The following is an 8347-nucleotide window of genomic DNA, read 5'->3' on the forward strand; positions in this document are numbered from 1 at the left end:
TGTTTTGAATGAAGGAATTGGTGTTTATGAGCAAAAATCCGAATTTCGTCTTAATTCCGCAAAAGAAGGCTATTCCTGTTTTTCTTTCTCATACAAGGTCATTTAAAGAGGTTTATGCATGTAACCTACTTGGTATTGGTATATATATGAAGGACATAGGAGTTTGAACTTGTTTTGACTGAAGGATTTCATTTTATAGCAAAAATACCAATTTGGCTTTAACTCGCAAAAGTAAGGCTATTCCTGTTTTTCTGTCTCAAACAAGGTCATTTAAAGAGGTTTATGCATGGAACCTACTTAGAATGGATATATATGAAGGACAAATTAGTTTGAACTTGTTTTGACTGTAGGAATTCATTATATAGCAAAACTACCAATTTGGCTTTAACGCGCAAAAGTAAGGCTATTCCTGTTTTTCTTTCTCAAACAAGGTCATTTGAAGAGGTTTATGCATGGAACCTACTTAGTATTGATATATATATGAAGGACATAGGAGTTTGAACTTGTTTTGACGGAAGGATTTCATTTTATAGCAAAAATACCAATTTGGCTTTAACTCGCAAAAGTAAGGCTATTCCTGTTTTTCATTCTCAAACAAGGTCATTTAAAGAGGTGTATGCATGGAACCTACTTAGAATGGATATATATGAAGGAAAAAATAGTTTGAACTTGTTTTGACTGAAGGAATTCATTTTATAGTAAAAATACCAAAAAGGCTTTAACTCGCAAAAGTAAGGCTATTCCTGTTTTTCTTTCTCAAACATGGTCATTTAAAGAGGGTTATGCATGGAACCTACTTATAATTGATATATATGAAGGACATAGGAGTTTGAACTTGTTTTGACTGAAGGATTTCATTTTATATCAAAAACATCAATTTGGCTTTAACTCGCAAAAGTAAGACTATTCCTGTTTTTCATTCTCAAACAAGGTCATTTAAGGAGGTTTATGCATGGAACCTACTTAGAATTGATATATATGAAGGACAAATTAGTTTGAACTTGTTTTGACTGAAGGAATTCATTTTAAAGCAAAAATACCAATTTGGCTTTAACGCGCAAAGGTAAGGCTTTTCCTGTTTTTTTTTCCTCAAACAAGGTCATTTGAAGAGGTTTATGCATGGAACCTACTTAGAATTGATATATATGAAGGACATGGGAGTTTGAACTTGTTTTGAATGAAGGAATTGGTGTTTTTGAGCAAAAATCCGAATTTCGTCTTAATTCCGCAAAAGAAGGCTATTCCTGTTTTTCTTTCTCATACAAAATCATTTAAAGAGGTTTATGCATGTAACCTACTTGGTATTGGTATATATATGAAGGACATAGGAGTTTGAACTTGTTTTGACTGAAGGATTTCATTTTATAGCAAAAATACCAATTTGGCTTTAACTCGCAAAAGTAAGGCTATTCCTGTTTTTCTTTCTCAAACAAGGTCATTTAAAGAGGTTTATGCATGGAACCTACTTAGAATGGATATATATGAAGGACAAATTAGTTTGAACTTGTTTTGACTGTAGGAATTCATTATATAGCAAAACTACCAATTTGGCTTTAACGCGCAAAAGTAAAGCTATTCCTGTTTTTCTTTCTCAAACAAGGTCATTTGAAGAGGTTTATGCATGGAACCTACTTAGTATTGATATATATATGAAGGACATAGGAGTTTGAACTTGTTTTGACTGAAGGATTTCATTTTATAGCAAAAATACCAATTTGGCTTTAACTCGCAAAAGTAAGGCTATTCCTGTTTTTCTTTCTCAAACAAGGTCATTTAAAGAGGTTTATGCATGGAACCTACTTAGAATGGATATATATGAAGGACATAGCAGTTTGAACTTGTTTTAGCTGAAGGATTTCATTTTATATCAAAAACACCAATTTGGCTTTAACTCGCAAAAGTAAGACTATTCGTGTTTTTCATTCTCAAACAAGGTCATTTAAAGAGGTTTATGCATGGAACCTACTTAGAATGGATATATATGAAGGAAAAAATAGTTTGAACTTGTTTTGACTGAAGGATTTCATTTTATATCAAAAACACCAATTTGGCTTTAACTCGCAAAAGTAAGACTATTCCTGTTTTTCATTCTCAAACAAGGTCATTTAAGGAGGTTTATGCATGGAACCTACTTAGAATTGATATATATGAAGGACAAATTAGTTTGAACTTGTTTTGACTGTAGGAATTCATTATATAGCAAAACTACCAATTTGGCTTTAACGCGTAAAAGTAAGGCTATTCCTGTTTTTCTTTTTCAAACAAGGTCATTTGAAGAGGTTTATGCATGTAACCTACTTAGAATTGATATATATGAAGGACAAATTAGTTTGAACTTGTTTTGACTGAAGGAATTCATTTTAAAGCAAAAATACCAATTTGGCTTTAACGCGCAAAGGTAAGGCTATTCCTGTTTTTCTTTCTCAAACAAGGTCATTTGAAGAGGTTTATGCATGGAACCTACTTAGAATTGATATACATGAAGGACATGGGAGTTTGAACTTGTTTTGAATGAAGGAATTGGTGTTTATGAGCAAAAATCCGAATTTCGTCTTAATTCCGCAAAAGAAGGCTATTCCTGTTTTTCTTTCTCATACAAGGTCATTTAAAGAGGTTTATGCATGTAACCTACTTGGTATTGATATATATATGAAGGACATAGGAGTTTGAACTTGTTTTGACTGAAGGATTTCATTTTATAGCAAAAATACCAATTTGGCTTTAACTCGCAAAAGTAAGGCTATTCCTGTTTTTCTGTCTCAAACAAGGTCATTTAAAGAGGTTTATGCATGGAACCTACTTAGAATGGATATATATGAAGGACAAATTAGTTTGAACTTGTTTTGACTGTAGGAATTCATTATATAGCAAAACTACCAATTTGGCTTTAACTCGCAAAAGTAAGGCTATTCCTGTTTTTCTTTCTCAAACAAGGTCATTTGAAGAGGTTTATGCATGGAACCTACTTAGTATTGATATATATATGAAGGACATAGGAGTTTGAACTTGTTTTGACGGAAGGATTTCATTTTATAGCAAAAATACCAATTTGGCTTTAACTCGCAAAAGTAAGGCTATTCCTGTTTTTCATTCTCAAACAAGGTCATTTAAAGAGGTGTATGCATGGAACCTACTTAGAATGGATATATATGAAGGAAAAAATAGTTTGAACTTGTTTTGACTGAAGGAATTCATTTTATAGTAAAAATACCAAAAAGGCTTTAACTCGCAAAAGTAAGGCTATTCCTGTTTTTCTTTCTCAAACATGGTCATTTAAAGAGGGTTATGCATGGAACCTACTTATAATTGATATATATGAAGGACATAGGAGTTTGAACTTGTTTTGACTGAAGGATTTCATTTTATATCAAAAACACCAATTTGGCTTTAACTCGCAAAAGTAAGACTATTCCTGTTTTTCATTCTCAAACAAGGTCATTTAAGGAGGTTTATGCATGGAACCTACTTAGAATTGATATATATGAAGGACAAATTAGTTTGAACTTGTTTTGACTGAAGGAATTCATTTTAAAGCAAAAATACCAATTTGGCTTTAACTCGCAAAGGTAAGGCTTTTCCTGTTTTTCTTTCTCAAACAAGGTCATTTGAAGAGGTTTATGCATGGAACCTACTTAGAATTGGTATATATGAAGGACATGGGAGTTTGAACTTGTTTTGAATGAAGGAATTGGTGTTTTTGAGCAAAAATCCGAATTTCGTCTTAATTCCGCAAAAGAAGGCTATTCCTGTTTTTCTTTCTCATACAAAATCATTTAAAGAGGTTTATGCATGTAACCTACTTGGTATTGGTATATATATGAAGGACATAGGAGTTTGAACTTGTTTTGACTGAAGGATTTCATTTTATAGCAAAAATACCAATTTGGCTTTAACTCGCAAAAGTAAGGCTATTCCTGTTTTTCTTTCTCAAACAAGGTCATTTAAAGAGGTTTATGCATGGAACCTACTTAGAATGGATATATATGAAGGACAAATTAGTTTGAACTTGTTTTGACTGTAGGAATTCATTATATAGCAAAACTACCAATTTGGCTTTAACGCGCAAAAGTAAAGCTATTCCTGTTTTTCTTTCTCAAACAAGGTCATTTGAAGAGGTTTATGCATGGAACCTACTTAGTATTGATATATATATGAAGGACATAGGAGTTTGAACTTGTTTTGACTGAAGGATTTCATTTTATAGCAAAAATACCAATTTGGCTTTAACTCGCAAAAGTAAGGCTATTCCTGTTTTTCTTTCTCAAACAAGGTCATTTAAAGAGGTTTATGCATGGAACCTACTTAGAATGGATATATATGAAGGACATAGCAGTTTGAACTTGTTTTAGCTGAAGGATTTCATTTTATATCAAAAATACCAATTTGGCTTTAACTCGCAAAAGTAAGACTATTCGTGTTTTTCATTCTCAAACAAGGTCATTTGAAGAGGTTTATGCATGGAACCTACTTAGTATTGATATATATATGAAGGACATAGGAGTTTGAACTTGTTTTGACGGAAGGATTTCATTTTATAGCAAAAATACCAATTTGGCTTTAACTCGCAAAAGTAAGGCTATTCCTGTTTTTCATTCTCAAACAAGGTCATTTAAAGAGGTGTATGCATGGAACCTACTTAGAATGGATATATATGAAGGAAAAAATAGTTTGAACTTGTTTTGACTGAAGGAATTCATTTTATAGTAAAAATACCAAAAAGGCTTTAACTCGCAAAAGTAAGGCTATTCCTGTTTTTCTTTCTCAAACATGGTCATTTAAAGAGGGTTATGCATGGAACCTACTTATAATTGATATATATGAAGGACATAGGAGTTTTAACTTGTTTTGACTGAAGGATTTCATTTTATATCAAAAACACCAATTTGGCTTTAACTCGCAAAAGTAAGACTATTCCTGTTTTTCATTCTCAAACAAGGTCATTTAAGGAGGTTTATGCATGGAACCTACTTAGAATTGATATATATGAAGGACAAATTAGTTTGAACTTGTTTTGACTGAAGGAATTCATTTTAAAGCAAAAATACCAATTTGGCTTTAACGCGCAAAGGTAAGGCTTTTCCTGTTTTTCTTTCTCAAACAAGGTCATTTGAAGAGGTTTATGCATGGAACCTACTTAGAATTGATATATATGAAGGACATGGGAGTTTGAACTTGTTTTGAATGAAGGAATTGGTGTTTTTGAGCAAAAATCCGAATTTCGTCTTAATTCCGCAAAAGAAGGCTATTCCTGTTTTTCTTTCTCATACAAGGTCATTTAAAGAGGTTTATGCATGTAACCTACTTGGTATTGGTATATATATGAAGGACATAGGAGTTTGAACTTGTTTTGACTGAAGGATTTCATTTTATAGCAAAAATACCAATTTGGCTTTAACTCGCAAAAGTAAGGCTATTCCTGTTTTTCTTTCTCAAACAAGGTCATTTAAAGAGGTTTATGCATGGAACCTACTTAGAATGGATATATATGAAGGACAAATTAGTTTGAACTTGTTTTGACTGTAGGAATTCATTATATAGCAAAACTACCAATTTGGCTTTAACGCGCAAAAGTAAAGCTATTCCTGTTTTTCTTTCTCAAACAAGGTCATTTGAAGAGGTTTATGCATGGAACCTACTTAGTATTGATATATATATGAAGGACATAGGAGTTTGAACTTGTTTTGACTGAAGGATTTCATTTTATAGCAAAAATACCAATTTGGCTTTAACTCGCAAAAGTAAGGCTATTCCTGTTTTTCTTTCTCAAACAAGGTCATTTAAAGAGGTTTATGCATGGAACCTACTTAGAATGGATATATATGAAGGACATAGCAGTTTGAACTTGTTTTAGCTGAAGGATTTCATTTTATATCAAAAACACCAATTTGGCTTTAACTCGCAAAAGTAAGACTATTCGTGTTTTTCATTCTCAAACAAGGTCATTTAAAGAGGTTTATGCATGTAACCTACTTAGTATTGATATATATATATGAAGGACATAGGAGTTTGAACTTGTTTTGACTGAAGGATATCATTGTATAGCAAAAATACCAATTTGGCTTTAACGCGCAAAAGTAAGGCTATTCCTGTTTTTCTTTCTCAAACAAGGTCATTTAAAGAGGTTTATGCATGGAACCTACTTGGTATTGGTATAAATATGAAGGACATAGGAGTTTGAACTTGTTTTGACTGAAGGATTTCATTTTATATCAAAAACACCAATTTGGCTTTAACTCGCAAAAGTAAGACTATTCCTGTTTTTCATTCTCAAACAAGGTCATTTAAGGAGGTTTATGCATGGAACCTACTTAGAATTGATATATATGAAGGACAAATTAGTTTGAACTTGTTTTGACTGAAGGAATTCATTTTAAAGCAAAAATACCAATTTGGCTTTAACGCGCAAAGGTAAGGCTATTCCTGTTTTTCTTTCTCAAACAAGGTCATTTGAAGAGGTTTATGCATGGAACCTACTTAGAATTGATATACATGAAGGACATGGGAGTTTGAACTTGTTTTGAATGAAGGAATTGGTGTTTATGAGCAAAAATCCGAATTTCGTCTTAATTCCGCAAAAGAAGGCTATTCCTGTTTTTCTTTCTCATACAAGGTCATTTAAAGAGATTTATGCATGTAACCTACTTGGTATTGATATATATATGAAGGACATAGGAGTTTGAACTTGTTTTGACTGAAGGATTTCATTTTATAGCAAAAATACCAATTTGGCTTTAACTCGCAAAAGTAAGGCTATTCCTGTTTTTCTGTCTCAAACAAGGTCATTTAAAGAGGTTTATGCATGGAACCTACTTAGAATGGATATATATGAAGGACAAATTAGTTTGAACTTGTTTTGACTGTAGGAATTCATTATATAGCAAAACTACCAATTTGGCTTTAACTCGCAAAAGTAAGGCTATTCCTGTTTTTCTTTCTCAAACAAGGTCATTTGAAGAGGTTTATGCATGGAACCTACTTAGTATTGATATATATATGAAGGACATAGGAGTTTGAACTTGTTTTGACGGAAGGATTTCATTTTATAGCAAAAATACCAATTTGGCTTTAACTCGCAAAAGTAAGGCTATTCCTGTTTTTCATTCTCAAACAAGGTCATTTAAAGAGGTGTATGCATGGAACCTACTTAGAATGGATATATATGAAGGAAAAAATAGTTTGAACTTGTTTTGACTGAAGGAATTCATTTTATAGTAAAAATACCAAAAAGGCTTTAACTCGCAAAAGTAAGGCTATTCCTGTTTTTCTTTCTCAAACATGGTCATTTAAAGAGGGTTATGCATGGAACCTACTTATAATTGATATATATGAAGGACATAGGAGTTTGAACTTGTTTTGACTGAAGGATTTCATTTTATATCAAAAACACCAATTTGGCTTTAACTCGCAAAAGTAAGACTATTCCTGTTTTTCATTCTCAAACAAGGTCATTTAAGGAGGTTTATGCATGGAACCTACTTAGAATTGATATATATGAAGGACAAATTAGTTTGAACTTGTTTTGACTGAAGGAATTCATTTTAAAGCAAAAATACCAATTTGGCTTTAACTCGCAAAGGTAAGGCTTTTCCTGTTTTTCTTTCTCAAACAAGGTCATTTGAAGAGGTTTATGCATGGAACCTACTTAGAATTGATATATATGAAGGACATGGGAGTTTGAACTTGTTTTGAATGAAGGAATTGGTGTTTTTGAGCAAAAATCCGAATTTCGTCTTAATTCCGCAAAAGAAGGCTATTCCTGTTTTTCTTTCTCATACAAAATCATTTAAAGAGGTTTATGCATGTAACCTACTTGGTATTGGTATATATATGAAGGACATAGGAGTTTGAACTTGTTTTGACTGAAGGATTTCATTTTATAGCAAAAATACCAATTTGGCTTTAACTCGCAAAAGTAAGGCTATTCCTGTTTTTCTTTCTCAAACAAGGTCATTTAAAGAGGTTTATGCATGGAACCTACTTAGAATGGATATATATGAAGGACAAATTAGTTTGAACTTGTTTTGACTGTAGGAATTCATTATATAGCAAAACTACCAATTTGGCTTTAACGCGCAAAAGTAAAGCTATTCCTGTTTTTCTTTCTCAAACAAGGTCATTTGAAGAGGTTTATGCATGGAACCTACTTAGTATTGATATATATATGAAGGACATAGGAGTTTGAACTTGTTTTGACTGAAGGATTTCATTTTATAGCAAAAATACCAATTTGGCTTCAACTCGCAAAAGTAAGGCTATTCCTGTTTTTCTTTCTCAAACAAGGTCATTTAAAGAGGTTTATGCATGGAACCTACTTAGAATGGATATATATGAAGGACATAGCAGTTTG

The sequence above is a fragment of the Odontesthes bonariensis genome, chromosome 11, assembly GCF_027942865.1.
Source record: "Odontesthes bonariensis isolate fOdoBon6 chromosome 11, fOdoBon6.hap1, whole genome shotgun sequence".
Lineage (NCBI taxonomy): Eukaryota > Metazoa > Chordata > Actinopteri > Atheriniformes > Atherinopsidae > Odontesthes > Odontesthes bonariensis.